The sequence below is a fragment of the Triticum urartu genome, chromosome 1A (genome assembly GCF_056163025.1).
Source record: "Triticum urartu cultivar PI428250 chromosome 1A, HENAU_Tu73, whole genome shotgun sequence".
NCBI classification, from domain to species: domain Eukaryota; kingdom Viridiplantae; phylum Streptophyta; class Magnoliopsida; order Poales; family Poaceae; genus Triticum; species Triticum urartu.
The window spans coordinates 315717694-315735230 of NC_141873.1; the positions used below are offsets into that span (position 1 = coordinate 315717694).

General features: G+C 49.1%; 1 pseudogene; it reads left to right on the forward strand.

Annotated features, from left to right (window-relative positions):
• The first annotated feature begins 699 nt into the window (after window positions 1-699).
• LOC125529455 ((+)-menthofuran synthase pseudogene) lies at window positions 700-2217 on the forward strand (annotated as a pseudogene).
• The last annotated feature ends 15320 nt before the right edge of the window (window positions 2218-17537 follow it).

A 17537-nucleotide genomic window follows, 5' to 3' on the forward strand; every position in this document is an offset into this window, starting at 1 on the left:
GCTAGGTTTAGTTATTGTAATAAAGTTTCTTCTAGTTGGACCGACGAGTCTTCATATTGTCTGGTGAGCAAGCTCGTAGATGATGTATCTCTAGTGATTAATCAATAAAGCTAGCCATGATGGCCTTTCTTAAAAAAACACAACGTTTTTCGTCTCTTTAATGCTGCTATGGTCCTTGTTTTAATTTGGTGCTCCTGTAATGTTTGAATGTATGCTATTGTGATTTGAATTATGCAATGGTGGTTGAACCTGTGTAGATTGAATATGCATGCTGAATATGAAACATGCGATTGCCTATTTTCGAATACAAATTCTGAAGAATTTCCAATTGTAGGAATTAAATTATGGAAACAGCCCAGTTGTGCTGGTCGTTACAGTGCACACAGTATTCAAAAACGAAACGTGCGCGATGAACCAGCTCACATGCTTTAACTGCGTTTGGTACCGTTGGAAGTTCACCGATACCATGCGATGTGGTTGACGGGTGATCTTTAGCCATGCCGTAATGCTCGAAACGCAGGGGTTAATTAAGTCGGGCTCTCTTCCTCCGTGTACTGCAGGTGTGGCGCCTACAACTTGTACCGTACTAGCAAGGAGTAAAATCGATCGCTACAAAAAGGTTCTCGTTCGGGAGTTCGTACGTTTCGATTACACTCCGTCCAGTGCAGCTAGGCTAGGGCGCTAGGCTAGGCAGCAGACATGATGACCGTCCCGCTTGTTGTCGCGCTGTTCAACTCGCCCTTCGTCCTCACCACCCTCGCCTTCCTCCTCTTCACCCTCCTCGTCTCCAAGACGCGCAGCAATGTTGCTGCCCGGGGAACGTTGCCTCCGTCGCCGCCCAGCCTGCCAGTCTTCGGCCACCTTCGTCTACTCGGGAGCCTGCCGCACAGGAGCCTCCGGTCACTGGCCGCGTCCTACGGCCCGGTCATGTACCTACGCCTCGGGCGTGTGCCCACCGTCGTGGCGTGCTCCGCGGCCGCCGCGGAGGAGGCCATGAAGACCCGCGACCTGGCCTTCGCCAGCCGCCCCAAGCTGTTCATGGTCGACCGGTTCTACTACGGCACCGGCGGCATCGGCTTCGCGCCGTACGGCGAGCACTGGCGCCAGGCCCGCCGCGTCTGCGTCACCCACATGCTTAACCCGCACCGCCTCCTGTCCTTCAGGCGCGTCCGGGGGCAGGAGGTCGCCGCCCTCGTCGACCGGGTCCGCCGCGCCGGTACCGTCGTGAACCTGAGCGACAACCTCATCGTCTACTCTTTCACCGCCATCTCTCGCGCCACCTTTGGCGACACGGACTACGGGATCGACGGCGAGGAGGGGGGAGCGAGGCTGAGGAAGGTGTTCGCCGAGATCGAGGAGCTTCTCGGCACGGCCCCCATGGGGGAGAAGGTGCCATGGCTGCGGTGGGTCGACGTCCTGACGGGACTGGAGCGGAAGACGAGGCGCGCGTTCGAGGAGATGGATGGACTGCTCGAGCGGGTCATCACGGACCATCGCCAAAAGAGCGGCGCCGGGGACAACGACCAGCGTGACTTCGTGGACGTGCTGTTAGGGGCCAACGAGCTCGACACGAACGGCATCAAGGCCATCATCCTGGACATGCTTGCCGCCGCCACGGATTCAACGTTCACGTTGCTGGAATGGGCCATGGCGGAGCTCATCAACCACCCGCAAGAAATGCGCAAGCTCCAGGACGAGGTCCGCACGGCCGTCGGCGACGCCGGCCACGTCACCGAGGATCATCTGCCGGATCTACGCTACCTGAAGGCCGTCGTCAAGGAGACCCTCCGGCTCCACCCTCCCACGCCGCTCCTCCTGCCCCGGGAGACGGTCGAGGACACCCAGCTGCTCGGCTACCACGTCCCGGCAGGCACGCGGGTGCTGATCCACGCCTGGGCCATCGGCCGTGACCCGGCGACGTGGGGCGACCGCGCCGAGGAGTTCGTGCCGGAGAGGTTCTTGGAGTACACCCACGAGATGGGGCAAGACTTCGCGTTCTTGCCCTTCGGCGCCGGGAGGAGAGGTTGCCCCGGGGTCAAGTTCGCCATGCCGTCCAACGAGCTGGCCCTCGCGAGCCTGGTGTACCATTTCGACTGGGAGCTAGCCGGCGGGAGGAAGCCGCCCGTGGACATGACCGAGCTGCACGGGCTCTCCGTGCGCCTGAAGACGCCTCTGCTTCTGGCTGCTAAACCGTGGTCAGGCCGTGGTGTCGAATGAGAGAAAAGCGTCTCTACATGCTTCTTCTAAGTAGTACGAACTAGCTCAGAGCTCGGATGATCATTATCGACCAAGTCTAGTAATGTACTCCTTCATGTATTGTTCACTTGTTAATTTCCTTACCCGTATTTGTTGAGCAGTAACTTCAAACTGGGACATGGCCTTTCAGTATCATTTCTTTTTGCACTCTGTGTGTACGCGTTTATAGCACCACTAATGGCAAATTGAAATAACTTTATTTTTTCTTAAAAAGAAGGATGACCCCCAGCCTCTGCATCTGGGAGATGCATACGGCCATTTTATTGATTATTCTCAAGGACCTTACAAAGTATTACAACAATGTGCCTGAATCCACCATCTTGTCAACACATGCCACTACTCCTATCCAAAATGATGAATGGGTGCTAGCTGCGCCACTACCCAAACCACTCACCTAAGCCTAACATCAAAAGCCGGAAGCCGAAACATATTTGGAAGCCCCAGCCGAGCCACATACCGGGTCTGGGGCATAATCCGGTCAGACGCATTCGTGTGTCGCCGCCGCCATCTTCCATAGGTCCGTCTTCAGATCATATTGAGGCTTGTACCTTGTCTGGCCACTTTGCCATCGACGTCACCATGACGCCAGACAGCAACCTCCTCCTGCGCGAGTCCATCTCCGTGGATCGGACGCCGAGCCTCCACAATGCCATGCCGCCGATATCCGCCGCCATCGATGTGTGAGATGAAGCACCGCTGCACCACCCCCCAGCCAGCACTTACTCCAAAACGATGCCCTCAGGAGGGAAAGCAATAAAACGCCATCATCGTCCGATCCGGAAGACCCAGATCTAGGGTTTCCCCCAGAGCATCCCGAGCCTGATGACGCAGACTGCAACGACGATGCCTTGACAAGGGCACGACATCTAAGACGCCGCCATCGTCCGCCATGACCGTAGTCGGTGCGATTTTCATCGGCAGTTGCTCCACCAGACGTGCGCCGACGTCGCTGGTCCCTTCAACCGTAGCAAACTCCAAAACAATGCTCTAAAGAGGGACCACGCCGCAAAAGCGCCGCCATCGCTCGATCCCAAGGAGATATAGGGTTTCCCCCGTAGTTGTCCGCGCTGTCAAGGGCCAGACAAGGGTAGAATCCTGCGGATCTGCCCAGCTGCCGACGAGTCGCACCCACCACCGTGCCGACGATTGACCAGCGATCAATCCGGCCACGCCGCCGTGAACCGATCCGGTCACGCCGCCGCCGTCCCTGGCGGCCGCGACGCACCAGATCGCAAGGCCTCCTGCCACAGGGAATTGACGTCACCGGCGCCGCCACCACCCGCCGTGGCGACCGGCCCGCGCCAGCCCCACCCGAGCGAGAGGGCCCGAGTCCCCGCCGCCGCCGGCGACGGCTAGGCTTCGCCTGGCCGCGCCCTTGGACGGCGGCGAGGGAGGAAGAGGAGGAGTGGGGGAGGTTCGGCGACGATGGGATCTGGGGCCTCCCGGTCGCCCACGCGGGTGGCGGCTCGGGAGGGAGACGTACGGGACGGGATGGGATCTCTTAAAAATAGGGGAGAATTTCACTTCCCCAGCCTCTGCACCAACTAAGGATGCATACGATCATTTTTAGTATGAGTACCAAGATAAACATGGTCCTCAGATTTTTTTTAAATGAGTATCAAGATATTTTTTTATGAGTGGTTCCACCACACATTAAACCTGATCCTCAATAATGGGGAAAACCCCTGTGCATCACCTGTCAATTTTAGAAATTGAACTCGGATCGTTAGGCTGCACAACCGCATGCCCAACCATTGAGCCAAGGCTCTCTTTGCAAATTGAAATAACATTCTCAAAAAAAAAGTCAGACATGATTTGAAGCTATACGGTGGGTGGTATTGCAAAGAAGCAAGCCTGCAGTGTGTTGGGCAATCTTAGGGAAGCACAATTGGCCACAGTAGAAAAATAATTCGTACGGGAACATGTGGCTGGATTGAATCCTTGGCCTGTTTTTCTCGCTAAAGGATGAAGTGCAAATCGAGTTCAAAGCTTTGTTTCAACTACATCTCGTAATCTAATGCATAACTTGGTAGAAAAATAATTCGATGTAATGCAAATGTGTGAAGCGATGTGCTCAAAATCAATACAATTACTGAACTACTACCATTCTTGAATTAAAAATGCACGCTACCAATGTAGCTAGAATTTTAAATTTGGACATTCGTTTGTTTATTTGTTGACTTGATCTCAACAAACAAATAACACCCTGTAGTCATCACACGTCTCGAACAAATAACACTTCGTAATCATCACACATCTTGAGAGAAAACACTGTCTTTTCAAGCGTCAACACCAACAAGAAGGGGTGGATGCGCTTTGTTGTGTCGTTGGTGTTGTTGGATTTTCATAAAAAAATTGCTCCCTCTATTCCAACATATCATGTGTATTTTTTTTGAAAAATCAAACCTCTTTAAGTTTAATCAAATATGTAGAGAAATATATCAATATTCATACTATCAAATCGGCGTCATTAGATTCATCATGAAATAATTTCATATTATATATATTTAGTATTATGGATGTTGATATTTTTGGCTCTAAATTTGATCAAAGTAAAAGGAATTTGACTTTTCAAACACCTTATATTTTGAAATTGAGGGAATATTTGGTTTGATTAGTGAGGGAGATGGTGGAGTGTGTTTTCTCTCTATTTATAATGTGGTGTTTGATGAGCCTTTCACAGTGTATTCTATGTTAAGTGCTAACCAATCCACATTTATGTGGTGAAATTTTCTACGTCGGTGATTGCATGTACTATATTGGTGCTACAGTATCACATGGTGTTGCTTTTCTTTCTTGGTGGTGAGAGGATGCATGTGACGCCCCGAGACCGATGCTCGAGAAGACTTTCTTATGTTCCGGGTTTCTCCGTGTGTTTTCATTTGTGCCTGCTCTTTTAAATTTTTTTTGCATTGCATCTTGTTATCATATCATCATGTCATAATCTTTTGCATCTCAACTAAATAATTTGTGTGAATCTTCGATCCATTTAAATCGAGGGAAGAGTGACTTCTCTTTATAACATACCCTCCCGATAGTAGGGAGCTATATAAAATATTCCATTCGTGTGGAATTACCTTGACACACTTGCAAAATATTTTCCCCATGCCTTCGTCCCATGCATCATCTCCTTCTCTTTTCCTTATATTTCCTGTCTTTTGCTAGTCCCATTTTCCCCTTCTCTTTTAGTGTCCATTCTTTTCCTATAAATTCTAGACCGTGCCAGGACCACTTCCTCCAATTTTCAGATCCTTTGGACTTGTTTTGGTAGGGTTTAAAAATGGCTCAAGTTTGAATTTAATTCAAACTTGAATTATTTTTCTATCTATAATATTTGCCAAGTCCTTTTTTTTCAAATTGTGCATAATGCAAGGACTCCAGATACATTCTCATATCTCTCTCACGCCTTCGCTTTATCTTTGAGCTTTTCCCACTTATTCTCTGTTTGAGGAAATTGTGAATAGAAGGAATAAGGGGGGAAGGGAGAGCCCAGCTCTAGCGGCAGCAATGCAGCCCAGCACCAGCAGCAATTGGGCTGGCTCTAAGGCCCAGTCGCCCCAGGCCCATCCCGCCCTGTTAACCTAGCCTCGACCCACATCTCCCCTCGAACCCCTCCTCCTTTTTCGTTCCTCCCAGCGCCGCCAGGAGAGCACCGCATGGTCGCGCCGTCCGACTCCCATGTCCTCGATCTCCCCTCGAACCCTTTCTCTCGATCCGTGGCCTCCTCCCTCTGCTGCCCGGATCCCGCGCCGGCCCCTCCTTCCATCGCGCCTCGATCCGATCCCCTCCTGCCGCGAGCACCCGTCTCCAACGCCCGCGCCCGATCTCCCTCCGGCAGCCACGTCCAGCGCCGGCCCTGCCGCCGAGCGACGCCCGCTCTTCGGTCCGGCGTCCCGCGCTGACCCCATCGCCATCGTCCATCCTGTCGCCGGAGCCCGGCGCCTCTACCTCTCCTCTGCTCCCGCCTGCTTCACCTCCCCGTGCTCCAGTTGCGCCGACGTCCGAAGCTCCAAGTCCTCCGCCTCCGTTGTTTGTCCCAAGATCCGGCGAGGTCACGGCCGGACCCAACTCCGGTGCCCCGTCACCATCGGTGCTGACCTCCACCGCAGGAGCCGCGTCGTCGCTGCCCTGTTTCTGTTTTGTTCGCCAAGTCCCGCAGGAGGCCACGCGAGCCCGCGTTGACCACGTCGGTGTGGGTCCCTTTCGCCAGCAGCCGCACGTCACACATACCTCAAGTCCCAGCGGCCTCGTTCGCCTTTGCGCTAGCCCTGCTCCAGAACCACCAAGACCGTCCAGGATTCGTCAAGAACCGGTTCGAGTATGACTATCGCCAATACCCCGAGGACACCGAGTACAACTACATAGGGTGATGCATCAAGTTCCGGGGCTGTCTACATAGTAGTATCACTACCGTCGCCAAGACCAAGATGGCGCCAAAAGTACCAAGACAAACGGGAACGACTACCGAGGTCTCTCCAAGTTCGACCAAGATTGCCGTATACAACTACCGTCGACTCGGATTACGCCAAGTACACCGTCGGCCTTGGTTTCACCAAGACCACCTCGAATACGACTACCATGACACCGATGACATGAACGTCTATGGAAACTCGTGCAACAATAAACATGTACCACTACCGTCGCCAAGTTTGTGAGAACCTCTACCGTCGCGAGAACGCCTACTTCCTCTATGAACTTGAATCTGTCCCGCTTGCACGCTTCGAAGGTATAACCTCGAGACGACGTCCGTGAACGAATGCTTGCGATGTTTGAGATGCTCGTGTCTGCACCGTGTCCATTGTCACTCGTTTCCTTGTCGCCAACTCGTGGGACACCTGGAATCCGGGAGCGCCCCACCATCTTCTGCACGCATCCGCACACTTCTCCTTTGCATCGGTATCTCAATCGAGTTACCGGAACCGGAACATTGCCGTGGCACCGTTTTCGTTACTGTTGCCGTGGCACCCCTTTTCCTTTCCACCACGGTGACAAATGCTTCATAATGCTCATGCCAACTTTTTCATAAAATTGCATAAACTTGTTCATGTCATCCGCATCATGATAACAACAATTAAAATGTTTAAATTGTTGTTGCAATAAATTACTAAGGCATATGGGGATTTACCAGATTTGTTGTTTGTTATATCCGGCCCCATTTAAAATTGTTTAGATAGATAATTCCTTTATGTTTCACCTCTTGACATGCTTAACAACATTTAATATTGTTGGGTACATAACTGAGAGAGAACTAAATAAGTCATGTGGTGCTCCGTCAATATGCAACCCGTTGCATATTGACCTCCACTTAACTTGTAGTGTTGTTTGTGCACTTTGCCATGCCATGCTTCATTAAACCGGACATGCATCATAATTGTTTGTGCATCATGCCATGCTTATGTGGTGGTTGTTTACCATGATTGTTTGCTTCTTTCCGGTGTGGCTTCTTCGGGTTGGTTCCGATAACGTCGCGTTTGTGAGGAACCGTTCGACTACATCAGTTTGTCTTCTTCATGGACTCGTTCTTCTTCCTTGCGGGATTTCAGGCAAGATGATCATACCCTCGAAATCACTTCTATCTTTGCTTGCTTAGTTGCTCGCTCTTTTGCTATGCCTATGTTGCGATACCTACCACTTGCTTATCATGCCTCCCATATTATTGAACCAAGCCTCTAACCCACCTTGTCCTAGCAAACCGTTGTTTGGCTATGTTACCGCTTTGCTCAGCCTCTCTTATAGCGTTGTTAGTTGCAGGTGAAGATTGAAGTTTGTTCCTTGTTGGAACATGGAGATGTTGTTCCTTGTTGGAACATGTTTACTTGTTGGGATATCACAATATCTCTTATTTAATTAATGCATCTATATACTTGGTAAAGGGTGGAAGGCTCGGCCTTATGCCTGGTGTTTTGTTCCACTCTTGTCGCCCTAGTTTCCGTCATATCGGTGTTATGTTCCCGGATTTTGCGTTCCTTACACGGTTGGTAATAATGGGAACCCCTTGACAGTTCGCCTTGAATAAAATTCCTCCAGCAATGCCCAACATTGGTTTTACCATTCGCCATCTAGCCTTTTCTTTCCCTTGGGTTCTGCAGACTCAAGGGTCATCATTATTTTAACCCCCCTGGGCCAGTGCTCCTCTGAGTGTTGGTCCAACCTGTCAGCTGCCGGTGGCCACCAGGGGCAACTCTGGGCTGGCCTACCCGTACCTAAGACAATCTGAGTGTGCCCTGAGAAAGAGATATGTGCAGCTCCTATCGGGATTTGTCGGCACATTCGGGCGGTGTTGCTGGTTTAGTTTTACCTTGTCGAAAAGTCTTGTAACCGGGATTCCGAGTCTGATCAGGTCTTCCCGCTAGAAGGAATATCCTTCGTTGACCGTGAGAGCTTGTGATGGGCTAAGTTGGGACACCCCTGCAGGGATTTGAACTTTCGAAAGCCGTGCCCGCGGTTATGGATAGATGGGAATTTGTTAATGTCCGGTTGTAGAAAACCTGAAGTTGACCTTAATTAAAATGCATCAACCGCGTGTGTTACCGTGATGGTCTCTTCTCGGCGGAGTCCGGGAAGTGAACACGGTGTTGGAGTAATGTTTGACGTAGGTTGTTCTAGGATCACTTCTTGATCATAGTTTCACGATCGTGTTTTGCCTTCTCTTCTCACTCTCATTTGCGTATGTTTAGCCACCATATATGCTAGTCGCTTGCTGCAGCTCCACATATTACCTTGTCTTTCCTATAAGCTTAAATAGTCTTGATCGCGAGGGTGCGAGATTGCTGAGTCCCCGTGACTCACAGATACTTCCAAAACCAGCTTGCAGGTGCCATTGAACCGTGCAGATGACGCAACCAAGCTCAAGGAGGAGCTCGATGAAGATCTTGTCCTTTATGTTGTTTCGTTCTAGTTGATCAGTAGTGGAGCCCGGTTGGGGTCGATCGGGGACCTTGTCGCATTTGGGGTTCTTCTTTTATTTTGGTTCCGTAGTCGGACCTTGATTGTATTTGGATGATGTAATGCTTTATTCATGTATTGTGTGAAGTGGCGATTGTAAGCCAATTATGTAAGTTTTTCCCTTATGTATTACATGGGTTGTGTGAAGATTACCTCACTTGCGACATTGCTTTCAATGCGGTTATGCCTCTAAGTCGTGCTTCAACACGTGGGAGATATAGCCGCATCGAGGGCGTTACAATGCATGAGATTGATATGTTTTATATACCAATTGTCGCCAATTGGTTTGGAAAGTCGTTAACCCGGTCAAAATGTGAACCTAATCCAAAATTTATTCCTCAATCAAATGGGAGATCTTGAAAGTTAGGAAGCATAGTGAATTAAAAGGATGAGTGAGAGTGCTCATTGTAAAATTGTTGATTGGGTCAAAATCAGACGAGCCAATTTTAAACTGGAGACCTTGATTGATTGTGAGGTCTTAAAAATTAGGAAGCATCGAGTAATTATGACTAATTTTTCAACAACGAGTCCTTTCAGATTCTACAATGCATCAAGTAACATGATTATGTTGGTCGATGTTTGATCGTGAAATGTTAGGTTCATTCATGAACACCTTTTGTAAACTATTCATGATTTTTGCATTCTCGTGCTTTGTTTCCCAGAACTTTGCAATTTTGTTAGGCACATTTAAAGATACGACTCAATTGCATCATCATGATGGTGTGCTATTTCGATAAAAGATGGATTTTATGGACTCGAGATGAGCATCAAATGGATGCAAACACAATGAGTACACACCCGACCTTTGCATAACTAGGATGTACAAAATCAACACCAACACACACAAAACCCGTTGGCAAATAGCAGACTCATATAAGATCAATGCTATGCCTAAGCAAGAAAAAAACCTAACAAACTAAAACAATGACCATATCCGCACCAACCATTTCATGATAGCACAAGCACAAGGATGTTCTTCAACAACTATGCCTTTAGGAAGGAAACAATGCTCAAACGTTGCCATTGCCGGATCCGACCGCCAAAGGCCAAATTCTAAGTTTTCACCCTGAAGAACCAGTCCGAGCATATCTGAGCAATGCCTTCAACAAGGTTATGATGCAAGAACATCGCCATTGCTAGGTATAACCATCTTGGGCCAGTCTAAGGTTTTCACCTTGGATCTCGAGATTGGGCACTTGAGAAGCACCACCATTGAAGTCCGTTATGTGTTGTTGCCACCACTTTCCATGATCCCAGCAACTACATGCGTCGGGCTAGACAACCGCCGTCACTGCACAATCTCATCGATGCTGCTGAAGGCCCCGAGCGGATCAGAGCTGCGTTCAGCCAACCACCACCCTTTGAAGACCATCGACCACAACCATGACGCACGCCCGGCCACCGTAGCTGTTGTACATGAGGAGGCCAGATCCGATCATTCCCCACACCTGCGCACCACGCTGCAGCCACTCCATGGGCCAACGAGCGAACACAGCCATTCCCACATCCAACCGATTACATGTCAGCAGGGATACCAAAGCCATCGCATGACCTGGTATGGAGCAGCCGAGCAGCCGCAACCTAGGCTTGAGGTGGAGGGGTCGTCCAGCATATTCATTGTCGCAACTCAACACGGAGATGCCAGCTGGGACAGTTGTAGCTAAGACCTGAGTTCGGACGCCTTTTGTGGATTGGCAAGATAGGGATGAAGGATAGTGGGACGTGAGGATGCGGGCCCGGTGGCCTCCTCTGACGGCGGCAGGTGGGTGGGGCGTCGAGAGCAAGGTCTTTCCTGTGTGGCGAGGAGGCCTCCTTAGTCGCCTGATGTGACATGGGAGGCTAGGGCTAGTAGTTTTTTGGGGGCATGGGGGGGGGGGGCTTTTGGGGCGTAGCTCTCTTCTAATTACCATATGAGTGTATGCTTTAGGGGGATTCCTCTTGACTGGTTGGCTAGTAGGTTTTGCATCCATAGTTGATTCACCTTTTGTCATTTGTTTTTCTTTAGGACCTTATGTACTACCTCTTTTAGCTAAATAACTAGCATAAACCTCACATAATTAGTTAACCATATAATTCATGTGTACCGGACCTGCTCCCTCACGGGACTAGAAAAGGAGCATGAATATCAATTAGAAACTACCTTGTAATGCATGAACAATGAAATAGAGCAGCTTCTTTGCATAATTAACATAACACAAAGTACATTTGCACAACCAACACATTCCTATGTATTTCCGGTTATTATCTTCATCCCGTCGTCACAACCAAATCTAGTGCCATTTTGCATAATTTCAAGAAACATTTCTATGTATCTCCGGTTATTATCTTCATCCAGTCGTCGCAACCAAGTCTAGTGCCATTTTGCATAATTTCAAGAACATGTGAAAGTTGCTTCTTAAAAAAATCTCACTTTTGACTTGATATGATGATCAACTTTCATATCAACATTTGGTAGTACTCTAACCATTTTCATCTCAATCAATGTAACATAGTTGAACTTGTGACAGTTGTCTACTTTTATTGAAAAAGGTTTTCGCTCGGCTTAACACCAGAGCCACAAGGTCCAACAAATGTTCACACTGCACATACACACGCCAAGCTAGCAGACAAAGTATGAAAAAGTTCTACTGATGGCACAACTCAACAAGCCCTTAAAAGACAAAAATAAAGACGGTAGCACACAATAGTCTACTTTTCAAAACTAATCATTAATTTCATTTAGAATAGCAATAAGGAACTTTCCCTCGCATGTCTCCCGGGAAACCACGACCACCTATGGGACCAGAAGGCCCCTTGCTAGTTCGGCAGGGGGACGTCGCGTTGCACAAAGAGCAGACGAGCGTGGGGCAGCACGACAGAGATCACACAGGCAATTTTACCCAGGTTTGGGCCGCCGTGAGGCGTAAAACCCTACCCCTGCTTTGGTGGATTTATGGTGGAAAGGTGGTGGTGGAGCGTAGTACACTTGCCCGGCAGGGGTTGCCTCAGGGCGATAGTGGCTACACGCGTATGAGGGTGAGAGTTATCCAACCTTCTAACATCGTCTACGATTGCCATGGGCCTCCTTTTATAGATCAAGGGGTTACCACAGTGGCAAAGTAGTCATTATGCACGGATAAGATAGCAAACAGTGCTATCATACCTAACTCCGCGGGCTGACAGGGCGCATTAAATGCACTACTCAACGTCACATTGTTGGTTGCCCGGCAAGGCTTGCCGGGCCATCTTGCCAGCTCCATGCCTGCTTGCTTGACACGTCGCAAGATGGGTGTCATCTGTGGGTTTTTCCTGTAAAGAGAGGCTGCCATGTGGCGAATGGCTGCCACTTAGTCATTCTACGGCTTGACACCACACTGATCGATGATGTGGGTCGTGGTGGAGTGGTTGGTGAGGTGGTCTCGTCTCCACGAGTCCCGGCAGGCCCTGCCGGGACGCCTTGGTTGTCGTCTTCTGGGCGTGGCCTTGCCCTTTGCCGGGCTCGCCTGCCCGGCAAAGGAGGCCTTTCTCTTGGTGGTATCTTGCTTCTCTGGCTCAGTCCTGGTCCCTCTGATCTGTATGTTGGTCCTTCGAATATCTTAGCTCCTTCAACTCTGGCTTGGGCTGGTGCTTCAATCTTGTTCCCATGCCTATGCACAGTCTGGGCCACAGACCCAGGATTTGTTGCACCGACAGAAGCCTCCGGGCCTGCCCCGAACGTGTTGCCGAGCGTCGTCAGGGTAGGGCCTAATAAGTGCACATGCAGGGTTGCTAAAGAGGTTGGTCTCTTGAGGTCTTCTTTGCTTCTTCATTAGCCTTGATTCTGGGCCAGTTTTCGGTTTCTTCGCGCGTCGTGCAAAGCCAATAGTGGTGGGGCCGCTCTAGTAATGGCCCGTGAATGACTTCAACGCACGGGGTAGAAACTGCCAATTCACTCTTCCCACCATGCCCTTATCCTTAGCCATGTATGTTGCATGCATTGCGCGGGGTAGGTAACGGAGAGTATCAAGGCGAGGGCCCGGTCATCTTGAATTGGAGGAGGAGGACGGTGGTCGTCCGTTTGAGGGAGCGGCTCCCCTCCCCGGATTGCCTATAAAAGGGAGGGGTGAAGGAGGGTGGATCCACTTATCCTCGCATTCCTCCTCTTCTGTCGTCTGCTTCTCATTGGATATGCTGAAGAGGAGAGCCAGGGCTAGCTCCGGGCTCTTGGTTGGGCTAGTGTTGCCAAACGCTGGTGCTGGCGCTCAGGGAGTGAGCCTGCTCCTTATTGTGGCAAATCTCTTGGTTCCTTCGAGGCTCGGCTGGGAGGCAGGGCTGGAGACCGTTGGTAATACCAGCACTGCCCCTTCCGGAAGTCTTGGGACTGATGTCGACGAGAGGCGCGCCTTCCTGCCCGCTAAGGTGGGGAGCGGTGTGCCTCAAGCCCCCGGGCCGTCTTTGCCGCTCGCCGTCTCCCTGGGTAAGGCGTTGTGCTGGAGTTCTGGCCTTCCCCTAGAACGGTGTTGATGAAGACGAAGCCAGGGAGAAGGACAAGGCGGAAGGCAGACCGTCTAGTAGGAGCATGATTGCATCGACGTGTTCGTCTCGTACTGGTGACCTGCTGCCCGTCTGTTTGGCTCTTCCCCCTTTTCCCGGTGTTGTCATCATCGTTTCTTCCGGCTGTCGGGAAAATGCTTGCCCCCCTGGCGCCTCTGCTTGCCCCAGGGGTCTTCTGGCTGGGCCCCGGCATCCTCCTCTATCGGTGCCTGTGCTGGAGTTTCCCGTTTAGTCCTGGAAGCGGTGACCAGGGGGTTGCTGAGGTGCTCCGCGCATCTTCCTCCTTCGCAGCCTTGCCACTCCCGATCTTGTCAGGCTGCGCTCGTCAGCTCCTGACGGGGATCGGGGTGGCGTTGTGCCGGCGCGCCGCCCATCTTCTTCTCTTCCCACCGCACTACCTGGGATAAGAGGGACAGGGAGAGGAGTTTACTGAGCACTTATCTTTTTTCAATCTTAAATCTGTAGGCATTAGCCAAATTTTAATTCAAATAATGTAATCTCTCGAGTCCGTGTTTGTGTTCTGTAATGCTTGTACTTGTATTAGCATATTAATGAAAAAGATGAACCTTGCCGGGAACCCGTGCATGTGTATGTCCATGCAGAGGTGAGATGCCTCTTTAATGTAAATAAACGAGTTTACCCTGGCAGGCTATCCTGCCGGTACCCTTTTTGTCTGCCGGAGAGTTACATCCACTGGGTTACAGACAAAGGGACCAGCCCCCCGCCAACTTCTTTTTACCAAAGGTTACTGCGACCATCCTGACCGAAGCAACGTTTGAGTCAGGGATGGGAGCACCTAAGCCTCAAAGAGTGGTGAGGTTTTCTTATGCACAAGTTATAGCTTACAGAACACTAACGGACAGGAGGTAGGACTTATCTGTTTGGCTTGCCGAGGATCACAGTGCTGGGCGATCTTCTCAACTCCTTGTTAAAGCCAAGTTCACGGCAGGAACCTGCAGCTTCATGCAGATGAGAATGAATGCAAGATGTGATCTTATCTATATGCATATGCAGATGCTCATGAAATGCTTATGTAGTGATCTTGGAGTGCTCATGCATGCATGCAATCTTGGTCGCCCCCCACAACACTTCTTCATTTTCTCTTGCACAGGGTCATCATCCTGGCTTTGTACAAGGGGTTACATGCAGCTGAGGCAAGGCCTGTACAAAAGGGTGGCTGCCGGGTAGGGCCCTCCAGCCACGCCTTACGGGTAGAACTCGCGAAGATGCTTAATATTCCATGAGTTTTGCAACTGAATGCCATCTTCGGTCTCCAGACAGACTGTGTCAGGTCTGGTGACTCGTACTACCTGGTAAGGGCCTTCCCACTTCAGTGACAACTTGTTTGTACCCTTGGCGGATTGAACGCGCCTAAGGACAAGGTCACTTTACTCAAAACACCGGGCATGAACCTCGCGGCTATGATAGCGACGCAGGGCTTGCTGGTAGCATGCAGCATGTGTAGCAGCCCGAAGACAGTTCTCCTCGAGTAGCACATCATCGTCATGCCGGTGCTGATCTTGCGCTACTTCATCGTAGGCAAGCACTCGAGGCGACCCGTAAATGAGTTCTGATAACCCACAAGTATAGGGGATCACAACGGTTTTCGAGGGTAGAGTATTCAACCCAAATTTATAGATTCGACACAAGGGGAGCCAAAGAATATTTGAAGGTATTAGCAGCTAAGTTGTCAATTCAACCACACCTGGAGATTAATTATCTGCAGCAAAGTGATCAGTAGCAAAGTAGTTTGATAGTTTTGATAATAGTGACAGTAGCAACGGTAACAATAACAGTGATAGCAGTAGTTTGTAGCAAGTGTAACAGTGATGATAGCAATAGTAACGCAACAAGATCAGTAAGGATAAATTCGTTGGCATTGGATCGGTGACTTGTTGGATGATATTCATCATGAGACAGTTATAACCTAGGGCGATACGACACTAGCTCCAGTTCATCGATATAATGTAGGCATGTATGCCGTAAATAGTCATACGTGCTTTATTAAAAGAACTTGCATGTCATCTTTTGTCCTACCCTCCCATGGCAGCGGGGTCCATATTGGAAACTAAGGTATATTAAGGCCTCCTTTTAATAGAGAACCGGAACAAAGTATTAACACATAGTGAATACATGAACTCCTCAAACTACGGTCATCACCGAGAGTGGGCCCGGTTGTTGTCACTCCGGGGTTGTCGGATCATAACCGTAGTAGGTGACTATAACTTGCAAGATCGGATCTAAAACATGGATATAATGATGAATTCATAAATGGTTCAGATTTGAAATCATGGCACTCGGGCCCAAAGTGACAAGCATTAAGCATAGCAAAGTCATAGCAACATCAATCTAAGTACATATTGGATACTAGGGATCAAGCCCTAACAAAACTAACTCGATTACATGATGAATCTCATCCAACTCCTCACCGACCAGCAAGCCTACAAAGGAATTACTCACTCCCAGTGAGCAGCATCATGGAATTGGCGATGGAGAAGGGTTGGTGATGACGAAGAATGAAGATTTCCCTCTCCGGAGCCCCAAACGGACTCTAGATCTGCCCTCCTGAGGAAGAATAGGGCTTGGCGGCGGCTCCGTCTCGTGGATCGCGAAAATTCTTTCTCCCTTATTTTTTCTGGAAATACGTGAATTTATAGTATCAGGGGGGTCATCAGTGGGGCCACCAGGTGGGTACAACCCACTTGGGCGCGCCAGGAGAGGGGGGCACACCCTGGTGGGTTGTGCCCAACCAGGGGCCCCTCTCTGGTGGGTCTTGGCTCCAGAAATTCTTATTATTGATTTAAAAAATCCTCACAAAGTTTCGTTCCATTCTGAGAACTTTTATTTCTGCACAAAAACAACACCATGGTAGTTCTGCTGAAAACAGTGTTAGTCCAGGGTTAGTTTCATTCAAATCATGCAAATTGGAGTCCAAAACAAGAGGGAAAGCATGAGAAAAATTAGATATGTTGGAGATGTATCAACTCCCCCAAGCTTAAACCTTTGTTTGTCCTCAAGCAATTCAGTTGATAAACTGAAAGTGAGAAAGAAAAACTTTTACGAACTTTTTTGCTCTTGTTTGCATAAATAAGCTTAAACAACACCCAGGTTTTTAGCCAACATTATAACTAACCATGTCTACAATAACTCTTAAAGATTATAATGACTCATATCAATGACATAATCATGTAGCGAGCAATAATAAGATATCTCGAACGGGAACACGTTGTCAAAACAACCATGATATAATATGACAATAATGGTATCTCGCTAGCCCTTTCTGAGACCGCAAAACTTAAATGTAGAGCACCTTCAAAGTTCAAGCAGCGACTAAACATTGCAATTTATGGTAGAGAAGAGCCAGTCATGATGCACCCAACATTAGCTACACACAATGCATAAATCATGACAGTTGTGCTCTACTCAGTTTTTGGCGCTTGTTTTTTTAGAAGGTGATGACACTGAAGGAAATATGCCCTATAGGCAATAATAAAGTTATTATTTATTTACTTATATCATGATAAATATTTATTATTCATGCTAGAATTGTATTAACCGGAAACATAATACATGTGTGAATACATAGACAAACAGAGTGTCACTAGTATGCCTCTACTTGACTAGCTCGTTGAATCAAAGATGGTTAAGTTTCCTAGCCATAGACATGAGTTGTCATTTGATTAACGGGGTCACATCATTAGAGAATGATGTGATTGACTTGACCCATTCTGTTAGCATAACACTTGATTGTTTAGTTTGTTGCTATTGCTTTCTTCATGACTTATACATGTTCCTATGACTATGAGATTATGCAACTCCCGTTT